This window comes from Melozone crissalis, unplaced genomic scaffold, assembly GCF_028551555.1.
Source record: "Melozone crissalis strain CALT ecotype California unplaced genomic scaffold, PUWL_Pcris_2 ptg000014l_1, whole genome shotgun sequence".
In the NCBI taxonomy this organism is placed as follows: domain Eukaryota; kingdom Metazoa; phylum Chordata; class Aves; order Passeriformes; family Passerellidae; genus Melozone; species Melozone crissalis.
The window spans coordinates 194,821-212,445 of NW_026535792.1; the positions used below are offsets into that span (position 1 = coordinate 194,821).

The window sequence follows — 17,625 nt, forward strand, 5'->3', positions numbered from 1 at the left end:
GTGTTAGCAGCCTCTGCACCCCTGTGCAGGCCTTGAAGACAGAGTTAAAATAGCAGGTTCCCAGGAATCCATTTTTGGGGCAGCTGGTACCTTTTCCAACAGGTTGCTGTCTGGTTCAGGGCAAGAATGGGATCTGAGGCAGTTAAGCATGACTGGAAGGAGAAAATACCCTCTGCACAAAGAGAAACCTTGCACTAGGATTTGGCTCATGTGGCTCACATTGCCTTGGTTGCATTTCTTTCTTACTTCCAGCGACAGACCTGGCTTGTCCCTTCTCCTTTGCTCTCTGTGTCTGACGGGCAGTGTGGGAAGCTTTGTTGTGCCCAGGGGTGCCTTCATGTAGGCTGAGAAGTGCGGCCAACCCCAGCGCTGGCAGAAGGCACGATGGATGTATGCTGCTTGTGGGAATTGCCCTGGGAGGAGTCTCTTCTTTGAGCTCAGTGTAATTAGGAAAGCACTGGGGTTTATCCCAGCGTCACTAAGCACTCACTGGGATTGGACCCTGTCCCCTCGCCCTTGTGCCACCCTCTGGGTGCTGAGGAGCTGCGCTGTGCAGGAGCACACTGCTCTGGGACTCGCCTCAGTCCCTCTGCTCCTATCCTCCTGGCCTTTTGGCACTGCTTGTGTTTGCTCCAGTTTTACACCTTGATTTATAAACCTCCTTATCCTTTCCACCGAGAGTTCTAGACAGGTCATCTTCCGTTGTTTTCCCTAAAGGTTTGCAGTTGCTGAGTTAAATTAGGATCACCATTTTTAAAACCTTATTTTCTGGGGCAAGAAGGACCAGAATGTTGCCACTGAAAACTCACAGGGTTCATGAATTTGTTTAAAGTAGGAATTGGAAAAGAGGTTGGTAGCAGGTGCACACAGTCTCTCTGGGCCTGCGTTAGGGATGCTATTACCACAACAGTAAAACCTTACTTGAAGAAGAAAATTATACAAAACTAAATGGATTGGATGACTTGAGATTCCCACCTTTAAACTTTTAAAATTCCACATTAGGGCTGTTAATTCTCAATAGCTCAGATAATAAACACTTCTTGGGCCCTGAAGCATCAGAAAGATGAAAACATCATTCTCAAATTAAGGAAGAAAAGCCTAAATATGTGACTGTATTGTAATAGACAATAATAATAATAATAATAATAATAATAATAATAATAATAGTATGCAACTGTACCTGCAAAGCTACCTAAAAGAATAAAATACTTTAGGGATTAAAGGTTACTTTAAATAGAACTATATTGACAATCAAAGGGTTGTCACAGCATTTCAGAAATGGTTATTTAAAAATAAGAAAACAACAAAAGTGGGAAACACCTTTTTGGTCAGAATTTAAGCTAACATACAGATTAAAAAGATACGTATACCTGTAAATAAGAAAGGAGATAGGAAGACTCATTGAACAGTTGCAGAGAAAGATACAGTATTCAACAAAAATGAATCCTTTAAATGCATCCCAGTGCAGCCTGTAGAAAAGAGTAAAAATTGCTGTAAAAATCACTGTAAAAATTGCAGAAATTAGGATAGCCAAGAGGATTTGGGGAGTGATTTGCCAAAGACTTGAACAAGTCATTGGTTCATTTGTTTGATTGAAAGCAGATAGCGTGTGGAAGTCAGTAACTGGATAGTCTAAGGAAAGAAATCTTCCAAATGCAAACAAATCCTTGTGCTTCTTGGCAGTTTTTCCTGTCCTGTGTGCTGTCTGCTCTTGGATGTGCTGTGATTGCCTTGTGCAGTGAGAGCTTGAAAGCTGGGATGCAGACTAATGGAGAGGTCAGCAGAACTCTGCATTTCACACAAAGGTGTGGGGAAATAAATATATTTTACTCAAAATAATATCTGGGCTATGTCTGGGTCAGGCCACGGTTATTCTTTGTCCCAAGGTTCTCAGAAGATAGTATATTCTTGATTAGAATATATTTTCTTATTAAAGCCTTTGGCCTATAGGTTTTTAGAAAATCAAATGTTTTTGAGCTTGAGATGGTAGGCAGCTTGGAGTTTTTGTTTAGAGAAGCATGACTTTTAGACTCATTGCAAGACTTATGCTTTAGCTGTAGTTCTTGATATCTCATACGTCATAAAAACATACAGCCTTCATTTATATAAAACTGTTTTAAACATCATAGTAGAGAAAAACATGGAGATATGACCATGGCGTTTGAAAATAACAGAAAAACATTTCAAGAACTGACTTTTTATATTTATGCTGGACTAGGGAAAGACCCTGTCTATAGCTTATTATTATTTATGATCCAGGATATTCCTGTCAGTGTGATACTGGCTAAGGTGTGTAGTCATTAAATAAGTGTTCACATTTTTAACAATTTAATTCCATGTTTAATTCCATATCCTAGTCAGAAAGGAACTACACCTAACATCACAGGAAGCTGTGTGGCCTTTTCAGAGCCAGGAGGACAGGGAACAGCCTAAAGACAGGATCTTTGTTTCAAACCATAGTTGTCAGTTTGACAGAATGGAAAAAAGTGGTTTGAGGCTTTTTAGCATAATTAGGGAAACCCTCCCTGTCTCTTTCTAATTCAATATGTAAAATAAATCTATCCTTGGATCAGAGAATAACAGTGTCTTTAACATTTCATTTGGAGTTGAACCTCACCGAGCCTCATGTTAGCAGCGGTCCTGGTGCCTGCTCTGTGAGGTTCCATAACTGTCAGGTCAATCTCCTGATCTCCTAGAGGACTGAAGAAATGGAAATTACCTTGATCATAGCTCTAGGTCTTCCTGGTAGAAGCTCAGTGCCCTTTTTTTAGGAACTGGAAGAGCCTTGAAGATAGGTGAGTGCTTCCCTTACTAGTTCCCTTTTGCTTCTGATGACTATTTTTAGGTTTATTGCTAAATGTTGTTTTCTTTAAAAGCTAAAAAGAAGAGATTATCTGCAGCTGCTATCTGATCATATGAAGGCAGTGGGGCTGCCTCAGAGAACATGTGTGCAGGAGGCTTCTTAGGCCACTTAAATAACAGGTGCATGGTAAAAGCAGCAGCTACTTTAAGAATCTCTTCAGTTTTGAGAAGTGTTTTGCTGGTCAAACAGTACACATGTGCCAAGAACTGTGCTTTGTGAAAACCACCATACCTTGTAAATTACTTTTGCTTTGTAAACATCCACTTGCAATGTATAAAAATGTGCATTCCAGTTTGCTGGGGTGTGACCATGTAACTAAGAGTGGAAAGTGAGAGGGAAACTAGAGACAGTAGATGCACCTACCTTCAGACATTAATTTCTGAAGTTTCTGATGTAAATTCTCAATAGCAACTGGAAGATGCAAAATTTTTGTGACATAAAGAAGTATTTTGAAGCAAAAGAGAAAAGAGCAGGACATATTGTTGAAAAAATATTGTTTCCTTGTAAAATAAGATCATGGATGGAAGATAACAAATTGGTCTGTTTATATATTAAAAAGGTTTTAATGCATTTAAGGATATCCAGCTAGTTCATACTTTAAGTTGTACTTGCGTGAGTGTTAATAGGAAGGGATTTTGAAACAATTACTAATATCAGGAAATGTCCTGATTAGACAGTAAAATCTAATTTTGCTGCTTGAAATAGAATATATCAATATTTTAAAAAATCAATGCAGAAAGAGATCATGCTACTCCAAATATCCTGCTAGGGGCTAAATTTGATCACTGTTGTAGTGGCTGTAGAAAAGGAAAAGGCTTGTAGAGTTGTGTGTCATTGTATGAAATGGGGTATATGCCCTTCCTGAGTGTGCAATGGGAGCTGCCCTTCTGGAGTGCTCTGAAAAATGTGCTGATGGCAGTGCAGTTTGCAGTGTGGGTCAGTTCTGGAGCACACTATGGGATCCCCTCCCTTCCCTCCTGCACCATTGGCGCTGCTCTCTGAAGTGACAGACACATCTCAGTGTTGTGGGTTCATTAGAAAAGACCCCAAGAACTGCCTAAGGGGTGAAATTGTCCCTGGGCTACCCATCTGGGGCAGTTCTTGCACTGAAGTGGATGATGTTAAACACTAAGAAGCTTAGCTTATATGAAGCAGTAATAGCAAATACATCCTCCTGCTTTGTCTTCAGCACTCCTACATAGCAGCACCTTTAAGGTAATATCCTTTGCTCACCTGGTGCATCTTTAAACTTAAAAAGGGGACTGCACATTTGGTTTGCAGTCATCTGCATCCCTACCTGTTTACTTGGCTCTTTACTTCTGACTCCTTTTTTAGTTTGACTATGCAAAACTCTTCAACTTGTGTTATACTGGTTATAGTGGGATGACAGGTACAATGGGTAGTGATAATGACACCCTCTGTTTCAAAGAATGTCCATTGTAGTGCACAGGGGCCCTATAGCGTGGAGCTATTTTTTTCATAGTTTGTCCTTTGAGAATATTTTAACCTTTGGTCTTTTTAAAATATGATGCAATGTTACCTGTCCAAAACATACAGAAATTTAAGATGTTTGATCCAGTGCATTGATTTTTCCTCAGGTTTACAGATATTTGCCACTGATTGATGTAATCTGAAAGCTATAGAAAGGAAGGTTCTGATTTGGGGTTTTTTAACTTTTAAAACTTAAAATTCTGTGATATTTCTATTTCTGAGCATTGCATCGTGTCTGACAGTCCTTCCAAAACCACTGAGGGAGACCTGCTGTGCAGCTGACAGGAGGTCTCCAGCTTTCACATTAATTCTGGAATCTAAAGTAAGCCAGCATCATGTGTACAGCAAGCAGGGCAGTGAGAGTGATTTCAGTTTTTGCTGTGGGGAAAAAATAAAAAAAATCACTATTGCCAACTAGCACACCATGAAGTAATCTGTATATTCCAATGCTGGACTGGGATGCCTGCGACCAGCAAAGGAGAAACAAGGAGGCACAATTATTTGCAAGTGCCTTGGAGCTGATGCTGATTATGAAACAAGTTGCAAGGTTCTCAGAAAACAATGTAAACATTTATCTGAAAAAATGCTGGAAATAGGTCTCCAGAGGTTGAATATCTGGTATTCTTGCCTCACTCATTGGCATTCATTGTCTGTCCAGTGTGGTCCAAGCTCACCACTGGCCCGTGTCCGTGCATGAGCAGTCAGGTGCTAGTGTGGGGTGTCAGGCACATCTGTATCTGTCCCGTAGCAGGGGTGCTTCGTGTCACTCGTTTTTAACTGGAGGAGCAGCTCTGCAGCTGGAGTCCGACGTGAGGTTCCAGTTTGAGACAATTAAGCCGAAGGCGCCCAAGGTGGGATGGAGAGCAGCCCTCTGGGAGCCCGTGAGGACGGAGAGGCCCGTGAGGCCCCAGAGCGATGTGAAAAGCGTTCAGGCAGCGCCGAACCCGTGTTGGCCGGGCTCTGACCCGTGTCGGGTATTTCGGAGCGCGGGCCGCGGTTTGACCCAGTCGGGTGTTTCGCAGCGCGGGACCGGAGCGCGGTGCCGCCGTTGTCCGGAGATCGGGAGCCGGGGCCTCTGCGGGCCGGCCGCGGAGCAGCGGAGCAGGCCAGGCCGCCCGTAGGGGCCGGGGCCGGCGCGCAGAGGGTTAAAGCGCCGCGCTCGGGTGGGGCCGCGGCGGCACCTCCCCCCGCCGTGACACGGCACCGCTCGCCGCAGCCCGGGCCGGGCCGTGCCGTGCCGTGCCGGCGCATCCTCCGCGCTCCGCGCGTCGGCGTCGCTTCCCGGCAGCATGGTAGGTGCATCTTCCTTCCCCACCGGCCTGGGGCGAGCAGCGAGTGAGCAGCCCCGGTATCGCGGAGGTTGCGGGATGGAGGCGGCGGCGCTTTGTTCGCGCTCGGACGCTGCTCGTTGCTTTGGAAGACGTTGGTCGGCAGGGAGGACGGGCCCTTCTGGGGAGGTAGCGGGGGATGTCGGTGACGGCAGGCGGACCTGTCCGGGCTCTGCGCTCCTGTGCGCGGTCCCGGTGAGCTGCTGGGGCTACGCAGCCCCGGCAGAGTCGCAGGTGAGCAAACGCACCTGCGCGGAGCGCTCATAGCGGGTGCGGGTTTATTGCCTTGGAATTTGGGGGGTTGAGGGGGATTAGTGACAAGAGGGGAAGGTGACTGCGGATGGAGCTTGGATGATCTGCGGACCTTCCCCCTTCTCAGCTGTTTGTGCTCGAGTATAGGAGCAAAACCCAAATTCCCCAGCTGCTCAGCTGTTTGCTGCGCTTGTGTCCTTAGCTCAAACACAGAGAAGAATGTATGAAGATGGGTTTAGAGAAGAATCTGGAGAAAGTATTCTGCCTGTCAGGAACGTAAGGAGTCCTGCATCATTATGTTTTATCCCAGTATAGTTTTCTGACCCTGAGGATAGTGTGCTGCTGGAGAACGGAGGAGGCGGTACAAGGCATCTCACAGATGCTGCCTTTGGGCAAGGCTTGGTAAAAGACAGCATTAGCGTCTGTATCACCGTTCAGCTGATGCTGGAATGAGGCTAATACCAGGCAGGAGGGGGGAGGGTTGTTAAGGTGGACTGTCGTGCTATCGATTTGATGGAAGAGAGATACAAGGCCTGTCTTCTTTTGCAATTTCTCTGTCCTTTGGTGCTGCACACCTGCATATGAAGTCTGAAGTCTATGAAGTAGCTGAAGTCTGACTTCAAGCTTCACAACACTACATGCTTCCAGTACAGGAAACCAAAAAGCATCCAAATGTGTCCAGTAGGTGGGAGAGAAAAAAGGGAAGGTTCCCCTAAAATGTGAGTCATGCAGCCTTTCTGTGGCAGCAGGAGAAGATGTGGCCAGTCTTGGAGCTGATTTTCACCCTAGTAGGCTATAAGCAGGGACTTTGTGCTTAAGAAGTGAGAATAACAAAATGCTTTCTTTTTCCTAGCAGTAGTCCTTTGTCATCCCTCACCTTGCTGGACTGCCCTTGTAACACAGAGGGATAAGGGGCCAGCTGTCTCTTTATCATTAGCTCTCCTGCATTACCAGTGGTACTGTGTGATGATGATACTGCTGCAGTCACAGACACATGAGGTTCTATTTTAATAGGGTATCTCTGGCATTCGTTAGTGTCGCCACCAGCAAGCTTCTTGGTAAAAGTGTTAAATTATCTGTATGCTAGAGCTGAAATGTGTTGAAGTATTTCAAAACATGGCCTCTTATCTCCAGTGTTCAGAACTAGAGGAGCAAGAGCATGGTTTGGCACTTTGCATAGAATTGGGTATGTGACTGTGAATATCTGTCAGACACTGTTGTTTTGGCTAAGAGGGAAAAAGAGAACAAGCAAAACCTTGTAAATCAGGGAGGGAGCAATGAAAAGAAGTCAGTAGAGATACCAACAAAAGCTCTCTTAATATAGAAGAGAGGGGGCTGCGAGCGATCAGACTGGGACTGTCAGTGCTTAGGGAGGGGAAAGGAGGGAGCTGTAATCACTGTGTCATTGATCCTACAGGGAGCTCGGAGGGGAGGAGCGTGGCTGCTGCACACTCACACACGCAGAGACACACGCACACACACACTGCGGCAAATTCTGCAGCTGGTGCCTGCTGGCTTGTGACTGCAGAAAAAACAAGCTCCGGTTCAAATTCTCTGATCTCAGAGACGAGGCTGTTTCTATTCCAAGTTGCTCTGGTTCCGCTGTGAAAAGCCCTGCAGGCTGGGCATTGTTCCAGAATGACGGGGATTCCTCTTTCTTCTGATGGGGTGGGGGCCCTTTTGCTGTGTCAGGTCAGTCTCTGTCTCCTTGATGGCTTCACACTGGTTGGCTGCATCCAGCCTCTGCTGCTGTCCTTATAATTTCTCCAGCAAGTAGTTACTGACTTGGGACACATTTTTTTCTCCTCTCCTTTCCTTTCCTGTGATCTGGCAAGGCCAGGCTGTGATACCTTCTGCCCTACTCCCATTCTGCAGATAGAGAGATGTGTAGCTTTGCAGTAGTTTCTTTCCTGACAAAACAATCTGCCTCCTGTCATGTCCTTTTGCCACTCTTTGTCATTGTCTGTCATGCTGGCATACCTGAGTCACATCTTCAGCAGGTGTGGTGGTAAATGGATGGTAGACTGGATCATAGGAGCATGGTGAGCAATTGCCAGCTTTTTGGTGAAAGCAAGGAAGCTGCATGTGTGTGAACAAGAGGTGCAATGTGTCTCCAAGGGGCATGGCTGGACACCAGGGGAGGCACAGAAGAGTAGTTCCTCAGCACGAGTTTCTGTGGGATGTGACTTGTGCTCTTTGTACATGGTCAGACACAGACCTTCCTAGGTAACTTCTGGGATGCATCTTGCAAAGGAAGAAGAAACTCAGAAGCAGATAAAGATGCAGTAATAGATTCTTGTGATAGGCGTCCGAGTACAGAGATCTTGGTGGACGCTGCTTCTAGCAGAGCCCAGGGTGCTTGCGACAGGCATTGTCACAGGCTTTCCACTGCTCCTTGGTGGGCAGAAGAGAGGCGCCTCCAGACCTTGAGACGAGATGCTATGGGAGCAGTTCAGGTAGTCTGGTTAGTATACGGAGACCCGACAGTAGCAGCTAGCTTAAAACACAGGGAGTATCTTCCAGCCTGTTAGGCAAAAGTACCTGGGGAAGAAGGGCAGCTGATAGAGACCCTCCATCAGCCCAGAAACTGTGTATGGAAGGAAGGAGAGCAAGCTATGTGTAAATGAATGCCTAAAATTTATTCTGGGGGGAATTTACTGAGGTGGAAAAAAGATTTATTTTTCTTTCCCCCTCAAAAATCATGAACGTTCTGGAATCCAACACCAGCACAGTAGCTGTTGACAGGAAAGATTAGAGAAAGTATTGAGATAGTTTGGTTCTAACTTCTTAGTTTATATTATTTTTTTCTCCATTCCCTTAGAGGTGCTTGGGTGCACAGTATGAATTCCTCTTACAAATACACCTTCTGTATTTACCGTAAACACTTTCCTTCTAAAACATTGAAAATGCTTCAATTAAACATTGGCATTAACAAGCTTCTGCCAGTTTTTTGCAGGTTGGTGGAGCAGGCAGGGGACCAGGGTCAGTGCCTCTGTGGGAGCAGTGTGCATCTGCTTGTCCTGCGCTCCCCCTCGCACGCCAGCTGCCAGCACGTGGCTGTCCCTGAGCATGCTGCCGCTTGCACAGCTGGGAGTTTGGCTCACAAGGGGAGCTGAGAGTAGGGCAGTGGGCAGCAGGGAATGCAGAGGAAGCTGGGGTTATGGTGGTGGAACAGAGCAGGGTGGACGCACAAAAAGCAATCTTCATTAGTTCATGCTTTGCTGTGCCTAAGCTCTGTGGCTTTTTACCTTTGCTTCGCACTAAAGAAATGGAGATAAATTTCTAGATGTGGTGACTTTAGATCAGTTTTCTTCCTCTCATAGCTTCCTCTCCAGGATCTCAAAAGTTAGTATTGATGGCACAGTTAGTTATGTATCCAGCTCTTCAGGAAGTTTCTGTCCTTCTGATGCTTTATTCACAGATGGACATGAGCACTAATCTCCTTGGCCAGCAGGTTCTTAGTTCTCCTGAGGCAGCCCTTGAAGTCTTGCTCAATCGATTTCTCAAATGCATAGAACATTACTGGGTTGACTTGGTTTTTTGGTTTTATTTTTTAATGAGGAATACAATTTTGATTAATTTCTGCTTTTTTGAAAAGCAGCATTATCTCAATATCAGTATTTGGAAAGATATTAGTGAGCCCTTTCTTTCTTTGCTTTCGAAAGTAAAGGCTTGAATATTTCCTCCAAGAAGTTGAAGGTTGAGAATCACCAGCTAAAGGAGACTTGCAAATCACAGAGGGGCAGGATTCAATATGCATGTCGGTTATCAATACATAGCTACAAAGCTACTGAATAACATTTGTCTCTCTTTGCATGTGTTACTGTCACTCGTGCACCTTCTTGCGAGGCACTGAAGTCTTTGGCAATGTGCTAGAACCTATCTCGGGGCTGTAAAAGTTCAGTGCTGTTTTTCACAATGTGCTTTAGCTACAAACAAACTGTAAGAAGCATGGCAGCATAACTGGCTTCCTCTATTGACTTTCAAGTTGAGAAATTCAGTTAATTGCTTTTGCACTTTGCTAACCTTTTATTTCACTGATATCAACTGTCCATTCTCTATTAAGCTTCAGTGTCAAAATTTTAAGTAATTGAAGAGAAAAACTAGAAGGAAAAGACCATTAGTAGCTCCCTGTTGAAAATTGTCTGAGGAGTGTCAGTGTGTCCTCAGGAACTCCAGATGTTCTTAGAAGAGAAATGGGCAAGAAGCCAGTGATTTTTCTTCTGAGTGACTAGATTTATGTTCTGAAAAGCTTGAAATGGATTAAGAGGGGTAAGTTAAGTTGCAGCACATAGACAGAAATGCAGACACTACCCAAGCCATGTAAGAAGTCAATGGCCTCCATCAAAAATTACTCCTTTGCACAAGGGTAAAGCATTGGATAGGGTGGCTCTCTGCGCCTTTGATCCACGTAGCATCTTTCTGAAGAGTCAGCTTGCAGGCTGATAGGTGTAATACATGTTTTGGCCCAGTTCTTGGTTGCTAGATTTATGTGTCAGTTTCATTTGTTAGGGCTTTTCTTCTTGCTGTTGGTCCACACTCAAAGGCAAAGACCATTGCTAAGGAAGAGGGAGGCATGGGAGCAAGAAAGGTTTCCATGCCCGCATGGATGTGAGGGAACTGAACAATAAGAGGCCCTGAGAGAAGCATTTGTGGTGATGGAAGCCTCTCTTGGTCCTTTTTATTCTCCCTGGTTAGTACGTTCAGTTCCTGATTGCACTGTGTAATCTGCAAGCTGAAAGGGACCTGTCTAGATGGGGTGGCATCGGGAAGCAGGGGCTCCTGAGGTGGAAGAAGACTTGAGTGAGCTTGTTTCAAGCAGACTGGTGAGAGGCAGTGGCTGAGAGGGCTAACGAGGGGAGGATGGCCTGGACTACTCTGCTGGAAACCTCCTTGGCTGCTTGCAAGGCCCTCTCCCTCCACTTCTAAATGGACAGGCCCTGTGTTTGCTGGCAGAATGGAGAGGAGGCCTTGAAGTTCTCAACTTTGAAACAACTTTTTGTATCATATTCATTATTGTTGTACTCCACCACAAATCAAATCCCAGGAACACAGACCACGCAAAGGATCTATCAAGGGTCACCTAGATCCAGGAGTGCAAAGTCAAGATGCAACAAAGAAGGCTGTTGGCAGAGGAGAGCTGCTTTTTCTCAAGGGCTGGCAGAATGCGATCCTGTGCTTCACCAACCACCTCAGCCACTCGGAGTTCACAGCTGGTTTAATATCTGTATCTTCATGGGGGCTGACATCCAGCAGGTCATCCTAAAAACAAGCAAGAGAGAGAAGAAAAGCTACTTGGAATGAGACTGTTAATAGTATGCAATAGGAATGAGGTTTAAAGAGTCCAAACAGTTGCTGTAAGTTAGAGGCAGGACTCTCTTACAAAAATTTGGCATCTCAATAAGCAAACAGGAGGAAATCTCAGAGTTATTTTCCTGTGTGTGCAGTCATCTCCTCTTTTATACAATTAAGTTCTCCCTACCTCAGGCAGTTTATTTGTCATATTGATCAGTTGAGGGGGAAAAAAAAAGATAAATAGAACAGGTCATCATGAGCTGCTGTGCCTCCAAGTCAGTCAGAGTCAGTTTTACCCAGATACTTCTCAACTAAGAGAAACATGCAGTTTTCTTCAGTCTGTGCTATGTTCTTGTTATAAGAGCATGTATTAAGGAATGCATATTATAAAAATTAAGGGATAATAAGCTGTCTAACTTCATGACTGACAGGAGTCTTCATCTCTGGAACATGGAACAGGGTATCTGCTTCATGCAAATGGGAGTGGTTTTATGGAACTTCTGTTTCAGGGACTTCAGCAACTCCTAGCTGAAGTCTAGCTGACACAGGAATGGGAAACATTAGTTTGGTTTCCAAAGGGATCAGCTGTAATAAGTCTGTCAGGGCTTGGTGGAGTGAGGACACCAGATAAGAGGGTGTCTTAAGTTGTGTTCAGGTTTTCTTTTGTGGATTTCGCTGGAGACATTTAAAGTCACAGCTTCAGCTGCTCACAGCTGGAGGCTGTGTCTCTGTGCAGGGCTTCATTCCTGGTTTATGTGAATGCCACTCACTGTTCCTCAGCAGAAGGATACAAGGCCTACATGAGTCAGCAAAGCTGCTGCAGGGAATAGAATATTTTTGTGGCCAATCTAGCAGCTGACAAACTAGGTAAAACTGCTCACTTTATCAATTATCTCAGTGGTGGTATAACTTCCAGTTGCAAGGCAGTAAAAATATGAGAAATTATTTCCAAAGTGAGTACCTGCATCTTCAATTAGTGGTTCTAAAATGGCTGAGCTATCAAATTGCTCCTTAGCATAAGAGTGAGACAGTATGTGCAATTAGGGAGCAAAGAGATGGTTGCTATGGTTGACATGGTATAGAAATAGAGGTTGCCTGGGAGAGGAGCTCTAGATGGCATGAAAATACCACAGGGAGGAGGGAAGATGGGAAGCACAGGCAAGTGGTTAGCAGAAATATCTCCTGGGATGTGGCAAGTGCCCACAGCCTCCCACACCTTAAGGAATATTTCATTTCCTTCTCTGGCCCTGCTGCTGGTTCACCTTTGTAGTAAATGCCCAGGAGGCAGTCAGTCATTTCACAGAGCCTGCTCTTACCTTAAAGCATGAACAATTCTCCTGGCTTGCAGTAACGGTATGGGAAGGGGAGTTATGAAATATCTCCAGCATTACACATAAAAGGAAACCTGAGAACACTTTCAGATTCCTCAGCCCTCTTCATCCTGACAGATTCAGCAACATTTCTAGAAACCAGATCTTGTTCTCCTTCACTGCTGCCTGGTCCTCCCAGAGATATTCTTCTTTCTACTGGCTATGTTTTTCCTTTCTCTGTCCATCCTAGTATGGTTCTCAATTAATTTTACTTTTTCACTCTGTTCCTGTTGAAAATATTTTTTTTCATTTGTGGACCTATCTTGCTGACACTGTCTCTTTAGTTTCTTAGGCTAAGTTCTCTGATTGCAGAGTTCTGCAGCTCTTAAGGCTTTTGCTCTGCCTCTGAGCTGTTCTGAAGTTTGCTTTTTGTGTCCCAAATCAGATGCTCTCTTCTTTTGTGGTGTTAGTACCTCACAGCTCCCCTTGCACTGAGGGAGCTGGAATGCGGCAGTGTTTTGTGGGAGTGTATCTGTGGCTGGTCGTCCTGTTTGTCCTCCTGGAGACAAGTGTGGGGGTGTTGTGGTTGGAAGCTTGAGATGAGCCCTCGGAGGAGCGCAGAGTGCGTCACGGCCCGCTCTGGCTCCCCGGTGCTCCTGCCCGTGCTGTGTGCTCTGTGCTGCGCTGCCAGGGCCCTGTCAGGGCTGGCCGTGAGCCCTGCCGCCCTTGGGTCCAGGTGCAGAACGGCACAGCCAGAGACCCTTGGTGCATGTGTGGGCATCGTGTAGAGAGGCTGCTCCTCTCCTCTGCCTTCTGCTCAGCCTCAATGTCACTGGAATATGAGCGATAGCAGTCAGTATACCACGTGTACCCCAAATTCCCCTCAGTCTGCAGCTGGGATATTAGCCGAAGCCAAACCCAGCATCTGGAGATTTGCCCTTGTTAACAGGCATGAGTTGGTGTGGGTGTGCGTTCAGTCTGAATAGAATGCTTTGCTTCATAAAGATGTTTGAATTATCTTCCTTCTCTCTGCACGCTGCTTTGAGCTTTCCCGTGCTTTGTTTATTCAATTCCTCCAGATAAGGCACATCTCCTATTGCAAATCCACAGGACTTTATTTCAGTAGTGCTGTGTTTTTAACTGTGTGACTTGGTATCTCAATGTGAAAAATCATCAAACACTATTTTGAAATATTCATAAAAAATAAAAACTCTTACATATAGTAGTATCTTCCTGCTTAAACACCATTGACTTCCCCTCCTTTTCTAGGTGCAGTTTAAAATCCCTCATTTAATGCTCTGGTTGAATCTGTGGCCTGTTTGGTGATGGTTTCCACTGCTCCACAGGCAGCACATGGCTCTGCCCTGGCCCTCCTTGACAGGGGCTCAGCAGTTTGCTGCAGTTTCTTGCCTCCCAATTTTCAGATTATTTTCATATTTCTGTTAAAAATATGTTTCCCTTTGCTGGTACACAATGAATTTCTCAGAAAATCACTAAAGATTCCCTTTAAGGGGAAAGATTTTTTTATTTAGCTATTGACAAATAAATATTTCTCTATTTCTGCGGTGTGTTTGAAGACCTAAAAATAGAAAGTATATGAAATAAATCTTAACAGTAGACTTTTTTCAGACTATGAGAGGCAGAGCACTTGCTGCTAGACCACAAAGCACTATCTGAAGCCAGTTTCTCATCATTCTCAGATGCTGAATCACACCAGCAAGCTAAAACTACAGCACTTTCCCAATAATCTTACGAAAATAAGTAGCTACTGCAGCTATCACATGTTGTGTCAGGAGGGAAGGAGGCAGTGAGACAGCCCTTTTGCTGTGATCCCTAGTGATCTGCCTAAGCCCTTTGCTCTGCTCATCTCTGGAAAAGCAACAACAGCTGGGTGTGCCCAGGATTTCTGGGATTGCTGCATTGCCTCCGGCTCTGGAAGGCAGTGGCCAGGCACAGTGTGCACAGCAGCCACCCAGCTAGGACTCAGAATGGCTCTTAGCTTTGCTGGGGGGTTTCTGCCAAGTTCTACCTGTATCCCTCACCTGATGTCTCTCTCCTTGCCTTGCCTGAGAGTCTCCTCTCACCTGGCAAAACACTGTCAGTAAATGGCAAGGAGGAACAGAGTGAGACTTGTCCTGTCATTGTGATCAACACATCCAGGTCTATTCCTGGGGTGCCAGAAACTGTGTTTGAGTTCCTGAGCTGGAACCAGCTCATGAGGACCTGAATGGTGAATCCACAGTTGTTGGCTATGTACTGGCTGCCAAAGCAGACTTTGTGTTTATTTTTTAACTCCTGAGCCTACCTCACTAGCTGGCAGAGCTCCTAGGTGTGTGTCAGCCAGAGCTGGTCCCACCTGCCAGCTGTGCACTGTCGAGGCTGTCTCTGCTCAGGAAGGAGCTCTGCAGTGTGATGGTGCTTCCAGCAAGGGCACGCTCATTCCTTTCCCACCTGCCAGCTGTGCACTGTCGAGGCTGTCTCTGCTCAGGAAGGAGCTCTGCAGTGTGATGGTGCTTCCAGCAAGGGCACGCTCATTCCTTTCCCACCTGCCGGCTGTGCACTGTCGAGGCTGTCTCTGCTCAGGAAGGAGCTCTGCAGTGTGATGGTGCTTCCAGCAAGGGCACGCTCATTCCTTTCCCACCTGCCGGCTGTGCACTGTCGAGGCTGTCTCTGCTCAGTGCTTCCAGCAAGGGCACGCTCACTGCTTTCCCTCGCTGCTGGACGGGTGGGGCAGCCCTGCTCTGCCAGAGGAGTGGGGCACAGGCTGTGTATGTGCACAGACCCTGCCCAGAGCTCAGTGCAGAACCTTGTCTGCTGTTCCTCTGGCCCTTACAATCTCCCACCAAGGAGCTGTGGCTTGCCGTACTTGGTACAGTCCTGGAGTGCTGGTGAATGACTGTGTTGTTTCATTCTCTGAATGGACACCATTTGGGGCTGGATCCTTTTTCTTCCATTGGCACTGAAGAAACTGCAGTTGGAGGCCTCACAGCCTCAAAATGAGAGAGACTGTTACTATCTCAGTGTTATTATGCAATTTCAGAGTGAAGGAAATGGCAGTCTTTCAGCTTGCAGTAGCTCTGCAAATGCATACACTCCAAGAACCCTATGCATGGTTTCACTGTCTTCAGAGATGGATTTTGTTCAGTAAACATCAGGAAGACCACATGATCCCAGGTTCAGCTCTTTGCTGAAGTGTAGCAAAAAGGTACTGAGCCATAGCAATATCTAGGATCTTCTTGTTAGAGTCTTTTCAACAGTGTCCCCTTGAAGAGGGATGTTCATGTCAGCTAAGACAGCCAGAAGTGAGGTAGAGTTGGTTTTTAATCACTGTAGTTTGTGAGCCTTGATAACATTTTCAGACTCCAAAACTTCTGTATTTTTTATCAATGTATTATTGGTGTTCACTTTACAGGTAGAACCTGGCCTCATAAACCTAAATAATTTTAGGGACAAAGAAGGGGGGAAGGGTGTGGGAAGGCCTAAGAGAGGTAATGAGGGATAAAGAATGCATCTTGGGTGGGAAGGGGCTGATTCCTATGTGGTCAGACAAGCAGTCTCCATCCTCTGGATGGCAAAGATGTGGGAGCTCTGCAGCCCAGATTTGGACCTGCTATCAGACAGGTACACAGACTGGTAAGTGAGATCTCTGCCCTGAGTTTTCTTTTATTGGCTAAACAGTCCCACCTGACTTCTCCTCTCATCGAGATGTGCCAATCCTTTTGGCCCCTTTGCTCATTCTGATTTGCTGTACTGGTCAGAGCATCATGACTGATTTCAGCACTGTCACCTGAAAGTCACCCAGTGCTCTCACCTAAGGCATCATTTCACAAAGGTGAGAAACTGGGTCCTGCTGCCCTGACACTTGATCTCTGATTTCAGCATGGTGAGCCCTAAGTGTGGTTCTTCCAGTCATGATTAACAGAATAAGACCTTTGAGATTTGATGGTCTGAAAGATTAAAGAAAATAACAAGCAGCATCTTGCATAGCCATCCTTGACAGCTCTTCAGACTAGCCCAGAATTTATTCTGCAGCTACAAGGGCTTTAGGTGTTTCCATTTAAAGCAGCAGAACACAAGGATCTGTGCTGTCAGCATGACCTCCTTTTCTGCCTCTACAGCCATCTGTCTGTTTGTAGGATCATCTCTCTCTCTCAAGCATCCTGTTTGTCACAGTTACCCCAGTGCACTGTCCTTTCTTCCAGCCCAGCCTGACCTCCGCAGAAGAGACCTCTCTGCCTGACTGCTGAGCACTGAACCCACAGCATCTGCTCCCCTGTTCTCTGCCTCTGCCTCTTTGCAGGTGCAGCCCTGAATGGTTAGTTCATATCCGCTCCAGAGCCATGTGGCTTTGCTCTTCACTTGCTATCCTCTGCCATAACCAAAGAAATTCTACACTCAAGGGACCACATAGTCAGAATATGTTATTTTGAAGGGACCCATAGGGATCACCAAGTCCAACTCCCTGCTCCTCACAGGTCTAGCTAAAATTAAACCATGACTAAGAGCATCATTCAAATACCCCTTGAACTCTGATGGGCTTGGTGCTGTTGGCAATTCCCCAGGGAACCTGTTCCCACGGCTGCCCACTCTCTTGGTGAAGAACATTTTCTAATGTCCAATCTGAACCCTGTTGATGCAATTTCATTCTGTTTCCTCATGTGCTAGTGCTGGTCACCAGAGAAGGGAGATCAGCAGCTTCTCCTCTGCTGCCCTTCTTCAGAATGCTGTGAACAGCAACAAGGGTACCTCAGCTCTTCTAGTATGTGAGCTATACATAGTAATGCCATGAGTCAAAATTACTTAAAAGACAGACATCAAGTTAGCAAACAAATATATGGTCATTTTTGTGCGGCATTCAGAGGTAAAGTACAAGGGCTTCATGATTTCCACTACTAAATACAAAGTTGATCAGTACAGTAGTGATGAAGAGACACGGAGGTGGCTAAATTTATAGATGACGCAGTTACTGACATGTAGGAAAGTCTGTGAGGAACTTCAGCAACTAAATTGCACAGTCATGGTGTCCATTAAATTCATTGTCAAAAAAAAAAACAAAGTCAAGCACACTAAAGAAATTAAACCTTCT

The 17,625-nt window shown here is 45.6% G+C and overlaps 1 protein-coding gene across 2 annotated transcripts in view; it reads left to right on the top strand.

Moving 5' to 3' along the window:
• MAP1A (microtubule associated protein 1A) overlaps positions 1-17,625 on the top strand; it is a 45,453-nt gene that overhangs the window by 12,044 nt on the left and 15,784 nt on the right. Inside the window, exon 1 of one of the 2 annotated variants that reach the window (XM_054273056.1) lies at positions 5,557-5,646. The exons of the other annotated variant lie outside the window; for it this stretch is intronic. The gene's annotated coding sequence lies outside the window, so the exon portion shown is untranslated. Of the gene's footprint in view, positions 1-5,556; positions 5,647-17,625 lie in introns of those variants that run through there. 2 annotated transcript variants of the gene reach the window in all.